This window comes from Mauremys reevesii, linkage group 2, assembly GCF_016161935.1.
Source record: "Mauremys reevesii isolate NIE-2019 linkage group 2, ASM1616193v1, whole genome shotgun sequence".
NCBI lineage: Eukaryota > Metazoa > Chordata > Testudines > Geoemydidae > Mauremys > Mauremys reevesii.
The window spans coordinates 183558136-183568225 of record NC_052624.1 but is presented as its reverse complement, the minus strand read 5'-3'; the positions used below and the strand labels follow the sequence as shown (position 1 = coordinate 183568225).

Below are 10090 nucleotides of genomic sequence, written 5' to 3'. Positions count from 1 at the left end.
CCTGTGGGCACACTAACAGCTGAACAGGAACAACTCTGTGTGGAGAGGCCCTCAGCATCCTACCCCTCCACTCCCATCACCAAATACTGCTTTTTAAATATTCTGTTGTGTACAAAGGTCTAATGAAAATACTGCAAAGGAATTACCTTTATTTCATCTGTACTCAAACCACATACACCTCTACCCCAATATAACGCTGTCCTCGGGAGCCAAAAAATCTTACTGCGTTATATCAAACTTGCTTTGATCTGCTGGAGTGCGCAGCCCCCCCCACCCCCGAGCACTGCTTTACCGCATTCTATCCGAATTTGTGTTATATTGAGTCCTGTTATATCAGGGTAGAGGTGTAGTTTTGAATTAATGAAATGCTCCTGCCCAAACCAGACCCTTTGGCAATGTTGCACTTAGAAATTCCTGTACTATAGTATTCAATGGAGAAAGTGGAGCCAAGCTGGAAACTTAGATTACTAATTAAATATGAGCCTCAGTTGACCGGCTGCTGCTTATGGTTATTATACTATATTTCTTAGAAGCAAAAACTGCAAAAAATATCCTGAGCTGTGATCCCCTTAGGAACTGTGGCCTTTGTTCAGCAAGGGTGCCTACGCATGTGCTTAATTTTAAGCATATGCTTAGTTGCTTAAGTGTTATCCTGAATAGAGATGGACATAAGGACATGCATTAAGTGCTTTACTGAATCAGGACCAAATTTTCATCTCAATTGAGTTACGTTAAACTTACACAGGTGTAACGGAGAGCAGAATTTGGCGCCAGCCAGCTCCCAGTTCTCCTGCTACCGCCCCTTTTTGAAGACATTTATGGTGGTATGTAGGGGTAAGAAACATAACAAATCAAAATGATAATGTTTTACAGTCACTATGCACAAGTGTAAATGACTTCACAAGGTGCATGGCCATGATGAAGCAGGTTCACAGTCTTCAGTTCCTATATAGTGATTCTTCAGTTCCTATATACTGAAGTCAAGGGAGTTATTCCAGCTTGAACTCAAATGCATTTGAAAGCAGAATTTGGCTGCTGGTTTAAGGCTTGATCCAAAGCCCACTGAAACAAATGCCAGTCTTTTAGTCTTAATTTTGTTGGGTCACAGTAGGTGGCAGTATGTACAACAGTACTGAATTTAATAATCTTGGATGCCAAGGATACTTTAACAAAACAAAACATGGCAATACCAGGCACTGTAGAAGATAACGCAAGAGAGTGGGAAAGTAAGTTAACATGCACCATTTCTTGGAAGTGACTGCTACTCATGTAGGATCTATAGAGAAGCACCTGAATAAGTAGAATGAAAACACTGGGGGAGTATTTAAAGAGTTTATATTGGAAATTATATTTAGCAAATTTGAAAGAAATCCTTAGCAATTATAAAAGGAAAGCTTATTTTCTTTAATTTGCATGAGGACAAAAGGGAAAAATGTCGGGTTTGTTTTTCTTTTATCCATCCATTCCCCTGGATGTTTTCATAATAAATAACAATAGACTGTCAGAACTAAAATCAACAGCAAAAATATCATTAGTCCACATGATTTCATATAAAATATTTGCTTATCACAGTTATATTAATTGTAAGATCCATATGTCTCACCAATGACTCCAGCATCTCCTTCTCCTAATACCTATGGAAAAAGACAAGCTTTACAGAGTGTCTACAACAGGGGTGGCCAACCTGAGCCTGAGAAGGAGCCAGAATTTACCAGTGAACATTGCCAAAGAGCAACAGCCCCCCATCTCAAGCCCACCGGCAGCCCTGCCAATCAGTGCCTCCCATTCCCTTCCCACGCCTCCTGCCTGCCGCAATCAGCTGTTTTGCAGTGCACAGGAGGCTCTGGTGGGGAGGGAGGAGGAGCGAGGGCATGGCATGCTTGGGGGAAGGAGCAGGGGCCTTGGGGTAAGGGCTGGAGTGGTGGCAGGACCTGAGGCAGAGCAGGGGGTTGAGCAGTGAGCACCCCACAGCACACTGGAAAGTTGGAATCTGTAGCTCCAGCCTCTGAGTCAGCGCCTGTGCAAGGAGACTCATATTAACCTCTGAAGAGCCGCATGTGGCTCTGGAGCCACAGGTTGGCCACCCCTTGTCTACAAGGTTAACAAATCTTGGTTCTGGTAGACCAAGTAAATCTAGAGTCATGGAGAATGCTTAGCATCTCTCTCTCCTTTGAGGCCCAGATCTTGCAACTTGTTCCATGCTGGTGGACTCTGGCACTCATGAGGTACCCCATTATCTTGAATGGGTTCTCCATGGGCACAGAGGTCATCCCACAAAGAATGAATTGAAGAATCAGGCCTAAAGAGGGGTAGACATAGCTCAAGCACCTACACTGATTACAACTATGGCAGTCTTGCCTGGAGAGGTGTCTTTTCAGATAAACAGGACACATTTATAGCTTTAGGGTGAAGCCAACACCTTAAACTCAACAATAGCCAGTTGAGCATTGTTGTAATGTGTAATATAATGATGTAATGAAATGTTGCTGTGTAATAGAGATATATGGAGCCTTGATACTTTCAAGATAGGCATGAACTGTCAGCTTAGCTTACTGATGTGCTGATTACAGCTTCTTTTTTAGTATTCAGAACTGAATGCAGACCTGTGAGGTGGTGTGCATCTAGGGCAGTGGTTCTCAAAGCCGGTCTGCTGCTCGTTCAGGGAAAGCTCCTGGCGGGTCAGGCCGGTTTGTTTACCTGCCGTGTCCGCAGGTTCGGCCGATTGTGGCTCCCACTGGCCGCGGTTTGCTGCTCCAGGCCAATGGGGGCTGCAGAAAGCGGCGCGGGCCGAGAGATGTGCTGGCTGCTCTTCCCGCAGCCCCCATTGGCCTGGAGCGACGAACCACAGCCAGTGGGAGCTGCGATCAGCCAAACCTGCAGATGCAGCAGGTTAAGAGCCCGGCCCGCCAGGGGCTTTCCCTGAACAAGTGATGGACTGGCTTTGAGAACCACTGATCTAGGTCAATGGTTATGCATTTGGGCAGGTCTATTGTATTGGTTTTTTAAAAAAATTGAATGCACCATATTCTATCAAATAAGGAAAGGGTCCAGCTCAAAGCTGCCCCCCAAATATAATAAATATGGTTGCCTTTAGCTTGCAAGATGAGGGCCTAATGGACGAGCACAGAATTCATGCCCTGCAAGGAAATAGCCATAGAGAGAGAGAGAGAGAATCTGTAGAAAATTAAAAACACATAAAATTCACATTTAATTGAGACTTGCTTCTGTTATGTGAAAAAATCAGAAACTACTGACTGCCTCAGAAGCCTTGATCAAATTGGCTCCCTTTCCGTTGGTGCTACTCCTCAGAACTGGATGAAAGAGGGTTTTTTTCATCTTCTTTCCCACCTAAGCTGTCCATCTGGGGTTTTTGCCTAAAAGTTTATGAAGTTTCTCCTGCTTATTCCCTCGGGTATCTCTCAGAAGTCTTGAGTGCACTAAAAAAACCCCATGTTGCTGACAAGTGGAATCAGCAACAGGTATGGCTTAAACTACAACATTTCAATGAGGATTTTTGGGAAAAAATCATAGAATATCAGGGTTGGAAGGGACCTCAGGAAGTCATCTAGTCCAACCCCCTGCTCAAAGCAGGATCAATCCTCAGACAGATTTTTGCCCCAGATCCCTAAATGGTCCCCTCAGGGGTTGTGCTCATAACCCTGGGTTTAGCATGCTAATGCTCAAACCACTGAGATTCCCTCCCCCCCAAATAGTTGATATGTGTTTACAAAATTAATTATATTTTAAATGGCGTTTTTGGTTTGGGAATTGTATAAGTGAGTGAAATCACTGTGGCGTAGATTTTAAAATTTACAACTGCATCAGTGTTTTATTTCTTCCAATTAGTGTGAGTGAGTCAAAGTGCCTCATAATATATACTTCAAACTGTCAATGAAGGCAGTCCAATTACTGCAGAATTGCAGCTGTACATAACCGGCTGATATTCCTCAGACTGATTTTTAGATACATTGCGCAGAGCAGTGTGAGTCTAAGATTGTGGGTGTTCCATTTAGCAAAATCAAGTGCACTGAAATTAAATTCTCTTCTGTTGGAAACTTTACACTAACCCTCTCAGTACATTTTGTTGTTGTTCATTTTCATTATTAGGACCAAGCTCAGAGTTGATGTAAGAGCATACTGTGCACTGACTTGACTTGTTTGTCTTGTATTAATTGATTTACACCCTTTGAATCAAGACTGAATGGCTTTTACAACCTGATTTATCCTATACAACTTGCTACTGTCTGACAAACATGTCATAGTTAAATGACAGTAATGTAAAATTTAGATTCCCATCATTCATAAGAACATAAGAACAGCTATACTGGGTCAGACCAAAGGTCCATATAGTCCAGTGGCCAATAGTCCATCCGACAGTGGCCAATTCCAGGTGCCCCAGAGGGAATGAACAGAACAGGTTATCATCAAGTGATCCATCCCCTGTCACCCATTCCCAGCTTCTGGCAAACGGAGGCTAGGGACACCATCCCTGCCCATCCTGGTGAATAGCCATTGATGGACCTATCCTCCATGAATTTATCTAGTTCTTTTCTGAACCCTGTTATAGTCTTGGCCTTCACAACATCCTCTGGCAAAGAGTTCAACCAGTTGATTGTGCATTGTGTGAAGAAATACTTTGTTTTATTTGTTTTAAACCTGCTGCCCGTTAATTTCATTTGGTGACCCCTAGTTTTTGTGTTACAAGACGGAGTAAATAACACTTCCTTCTTTACTTTCTTCACATCAGTCATAATTTTATAGACCTCTGTTATCTCTTTTTCAAGCTGAAAAGTCCCAATTTTATTAAACTCCTTGTATGGAAGCTGGTCCATACCCCTAATCATTTTGTTGCTCTTTTCTGAACCTTTTCCAATTCCAATACAGTAACTCCTTACTTAAAGTCATCCTGGTTAACATTGTTTTGTTAGTAGGTTGCTGATCTATTAGAGAACATACTTGTTTAAAGTCACGCAATGTTCTGTTGTAAGGTTGTTTGGCTCGCCCCTCTGCTCCCACCCACCTGGCGCTTCTGCTGGGGAGCAGGATTGGAGCACGGGGACTTTCCCCACTCCGCCCACACGGCGTTCCAGTTGAGGAGCCGGCAAGTCCTCACTTCCCAGCAGGAGTGCCGGGTGGGCGAAATGGGGCAAGCCCCCGACCCTGCTACGTCCCTGCCTCAACCAAGCTTCACAATCATCATTGGTGAGTATAGTATAGTATTAAATTGTTTGTTTAAAATATTTAAAACTTATACTGTATAATGTCCTTTGGTGAAAAAAATTTGCCTGGAACCTAACCCCCCCCATTTACATTAATTCTTATGGGGAAATTGAATTAGTTTAATATCATTTCGCTTAAAGTAGCATTTTTTCAGGAACATAACTACAGTGTTAAGCTAGGAGTTACTGTATATATTTTTTTGAGATGTGGTGACCACATCTGCATGCAGTATTCAAGATGTGGGCGTACCATGGATTTATATTGAAGCAATATGATATTTTCTGTCTTATTATCTATTCCTTTCTTAATGATTCCCAACATTCAATAATTGTTTCACAGTGCACACAAGTATGCCATGGTGCATCCAATTATTTTTTCAAATACACCGCTACCTTGATATAACGCCACCCGATATAACACGAATTTGGATATTACACAGTAAAGTAGTGCTCCGGGGGTGCGGGGCTGCGCATGCTGGTGGATCAAAGCAAGTTCAGTATAACACGGTTTCACCTATAACGCGGTAAGATTTTTTTGGCCCCCAAGGACAGCGTTATATTGAGGTAGAGGTGTATTATTTATCCAAAAAGGATGATCTGTTCTGTGTTTATCTTCATTATGCACATGGGGACAGATTCTATCCTCCGTTAGAAAACTGGGTGTACATCAGTATTTAGCTGATGAAGAAAAACTATTTATATATAAATATAAAAATGTTTTTGGATGTTTTTCTGCATTTATATATTGATTTCAATTACAATGCAGAATATTATTTTTTATTACAAATATTGGCACTGTAAAAAGTTGAGGCATGAATGTTTAGCATATCTGGCATGTAAATACCTTGCAACGCTGGCTACAACAGTGCCATGCAAACTCCTGTTTTCACTTTCAGGTAAGATTGCAAATAAGTAGCAAGAAGCATTATCTCCTGTAAATGTAAACAAGCTTGTTTGTCTTAGCAATTGGCTGAGCAAGAAGTGGGACTGCGTGGACTTGTAGGATCTAAAGTTTTACGCTATTTTGTTTTTGAGTGCAGTTATGTAAAAAAATAAAATTCTACATTTGTAAGTTGCACTTTCATGATAAAGAGATTGCACTATAGTGCTTGTATGAGGTGAATTAAAAATGCTATTTCTTATGTTTATCTTTTTTACAGTGCAAATATTTGTAATAAAAATAATATAAAGTGAGCACTGTGCACTTTGTATTCTGTGTTATAATTGAAATCAATATATTTGAAAATGTAGAAAAACATCCAAAATATATATAATACATTTAAATTGGTATTCTGTTATTGTATAACAGTGCAATTAGAACTGTGAGCAGGGCTGCGGCCTGGAGTGGGGCCGCAGCTGGAAATGGGGGCCCCGCTGGGCTTGGGACGAGGCCACAGCTGGGAGTGGGACTGCGGTCGGAACCAGAGCTGCAGCTGGGGCCGCAGTTAGGGGCTAGGGGCCACGGCCAGACCTGGAGGCTGCAGCCAAGAACGGGCCTGTGGTTGGAAGAGGGGCCAGCCGGGAGTGGAGCCGCTGTCGGGGCTGCAGCCGGGAGTGGGCCTGCAGTTGGGGCGAGGGCCGCGGCTGGGAGTCAGTTTGGGGCTGGGGGCTGCAGTTGGAAGCGGGATTGGTGCTGCAGCTGAGGCCGCGCTTGGGGCTAGGGGCTGCAGCCTGGAGAAGGCATGTGATCGGAGCTGGGTCCTGGAGCAGGGTCATTGTCAGGCCAGAACTGCAGCTGGGGCCATGGCCGGGAGTGGGGCCGGGAGCTGGTGGCTGAGGCTGGGGCCAGAGTGGAGCTGGAGGCAGAGCAGGGCTGGGTGGTGCTCCCTCCCTGGGTCCTGCTGTGCCCCCCCTCCCTGGTGCACACCTCACAGTTTAGGAACCACTGGCCTATGGACTGCAGCAGTGCCCAGGATCTCTGCAACACATCCATAACATGTCTCACCTCCCCCAGCTACCACGGTCATGCTTGGTATGCCAGGATTTGTGATGGAAGGCAGGCTTATACAGGTCTCTCGCAACTTACGTGCATTTAACATGCGCAATTTCAACTTTACGTGTACGGCCGGAGTCGGGGGGGCATGGCCTCAAGCGTCGGGGGCGTGGCTTCAAGATTTAAAGGTCCTGGGGCACCAGCTATGGCTGGGAGTCCCAGGGCCTTTAAGTCACCCAGGGGGCTCCCAGCTGCAGAGGTGGCTGGTAGCCCCTGTGGCGAACTAAAGGGCCCAAGGCTCCAGCCACCATGGAGCTCCGGGCTCTTTAAATGCCAGCCCCAGCCCGGCTGCCAAAGCTGCAGGCGGGATTTAAAGGGCTCCTCCGGGCTCCCCACCGCGGCGGGAAGCCCGGCGGAGCCCTTTAAATCCCGCCCACAGCTCCGGCGGCGGGGCCGGGGGCGGCAGTTAAAGGGTGGCAGGGAGCCCGGTGGAGTCCTTTAAATGCCCCCCCGGCCCCGCCGCCGGAGCTGCGGGCAGGGTTTAAAGGGCTTGGGGATATAATTTTGACTATACGCGGTTTTCACTTTATGCGATAACCACGGAACGGAACCCCCACGTAAGATAAGACTTGCCTGTAGTTGGCTTCCGCAGAGCCTGCACTGGGAAATCTCCTCCATACTGGGCCCCTTTATGCAGCTCTGGTTCCTTTATCTGATGTAAGGAGGCTGGAGTAGATGAGCATCTTGTCCCTTATGTCAACTGTGCCAGCTGGGATATTCCCTGCAGAAAGGGTATTCTTGGGACTGTTTCTGCTCCTCCATTTTGCCAGTGCATTGTAAAACGATATTGTGTGACTGTGAGAATTGGGCCTAAGGTCAACACAGATGGCTGAATCTGGCACTGAATAGCTGACAAACTGGTTGACAGATTATACCTCATTGCCTGACTCTGAGACAGTATCAAGGTCATCACCCTTTTGCCTTTTACACACAAAATACTAATGCTTTATACATGTTTTTTCATATCTGGGTGAACTATCTGATTACCAGAGAGCACTGGATAGGAGGACAGTAATATTACTATGCAGTTTTCCCCTTTATAAATTAGATCAGAAGTTGCAAATGAGTGGAGGATATAACTGTTAACCAATAACAATAGTATGTCTGACATCACTCAGCCTGAAATTACTCTCTTATAATGGTTAACTGCCTTCCTGGCAATTCACAGCAGGGGGTGATTTTTCCTTCATAAAAAGTTGAGATAAAAAGCAAGAGAAAAATTCCTGTATGTTTTGATCATCATGTGTGTTGAAATCAGTTTAGAAAATGATGATTATATTGAACAATCTCGGGGTGTGAAGGAACGGAGCCATTTTGATCTTGCAACAATCAATGGGAAAAACAAGCCAAAAAAGAAATTAGATGAAATATAATATATTTTCTGTTAATCTCTGTCAGACTTTACAGTTCCTACTAGCCAGGGTTTGTGGAAGGTCCAGTAGGGTCAAAGTCTTAACTGGCTTATACAGTGTTTCATTGTGCAGTGGTCTGGATAGAGCAACACATAGTGTTAAAAAATGTAGTAGAAAATCATGCATTGCTAGCACACGCTATTTTCAAGATACAAATTTTGCTATTTGTCATCAAAATGTGTCCAAATATATCAAAGCATTTGCTTTCATTGAGTAAGTCCATGAGACATTTAAATTTGTTTTTCTTTTTATACATTTGAGTAATCAGAGCATAAAACATTCTTATTATAAAACATCTTATATTCTGATTGGATAACGCAAAGATGTCCATGAAGAATTTTAGCAAATTTTGTACACACCAGAAATCATCTTTGATTAAAAACAAGAAAGGGAAATTTCATTCCAAAGGGTCATTTATTTATGAAAAGTTATAAGTAATTTAAGATGAATGTGCCACATTGCTGCTGTATTAAAGTCTGATATTAGACCCACTGAAGTCTGTGGGAGTCTTTCTGTTATCTTTAGTGGAAGTTGAATTGGATTCTTAATATGTATGTTATATACGTCACTGTTTTGTGTTGAATTATATTATTTGTCAAAAGTACTCAAAATTAACTGGCCTGATTTTAAATTTGTCTGTAAACCATGAATAGTTTGTGTTAGGTTGGTTTTTCTCAATACCTTCTATAGATTGTTTCTGCAAACTTTATTGGCCCTAGGATATCCACAGACTTTATTAGGCTATTATTCATGGAGTGTTTTGAATTCAATCCTGGTTCAGATGGACAGGCTACGTTGGGCAAGTCACACGGTTTCTTCTGTGTTTCTGATTGGCTGATGTTATCCCACAGGAGGTCAGTCTCCAGCTCAACAGAAGCCATTTCGATTCTTAGAGGATCCAAGTTACTTCTCGCAGTGGAATGGGTTATTTCTGGTGTTTAGGGCAACTGTGTCCTAGTGCAGGAGTGGTTAGAAAGCTCCACACTTTTAGGGAACATGATCTACCCAAAGTGAATTCACTTTGCAGGAATGAGCTTACTCCTGCCTTACTTGATCATTGTAGGAGTGGACTTACACTTTGTGTTATCAACAGACCTTGCCCATTCAGGCAGTAGAAGGACCATAGAAGGCAAAAAAAGCAACAACACTATTTGTATAATTTAATTGGAAAGACTTACATAGCCATATGGAGAGCATCCCTCTACGAAATACGTGATTACATGTATTGCTGATCTAGGCAACAACCCAACACACACTCTGATTTTTTAATCTCTATATTCAGAGAACTTGGTCCCAGCCATACTGATATCTTGATTATGGCCCAGTCATGCTTTTGAATTCAAATGAGGAATAAGCAGCAAAAAGATACAAAGATCCAATCCAGTTGTCGTGAATGTTCTTAATAATTGAAGACCAGGAAAGGAAAAAAATCAGAAAATATATATTATATAAATACAGAATGGGTT

General features: G+C 43.3%; 1 protein-coding gene across 2 annotated transcripts in view; it reads left to right on the top strand.

Annotated features, from left to right (window-relative positions):
* DCDC2 (doublecortin domain containing 2) overlaps positions 1-10090 on the top strand; it is a 123389-nt gene that overhangs the window by 464 nt on the left and 112835 nt on the right. The window lies entirely within an intron of this gene.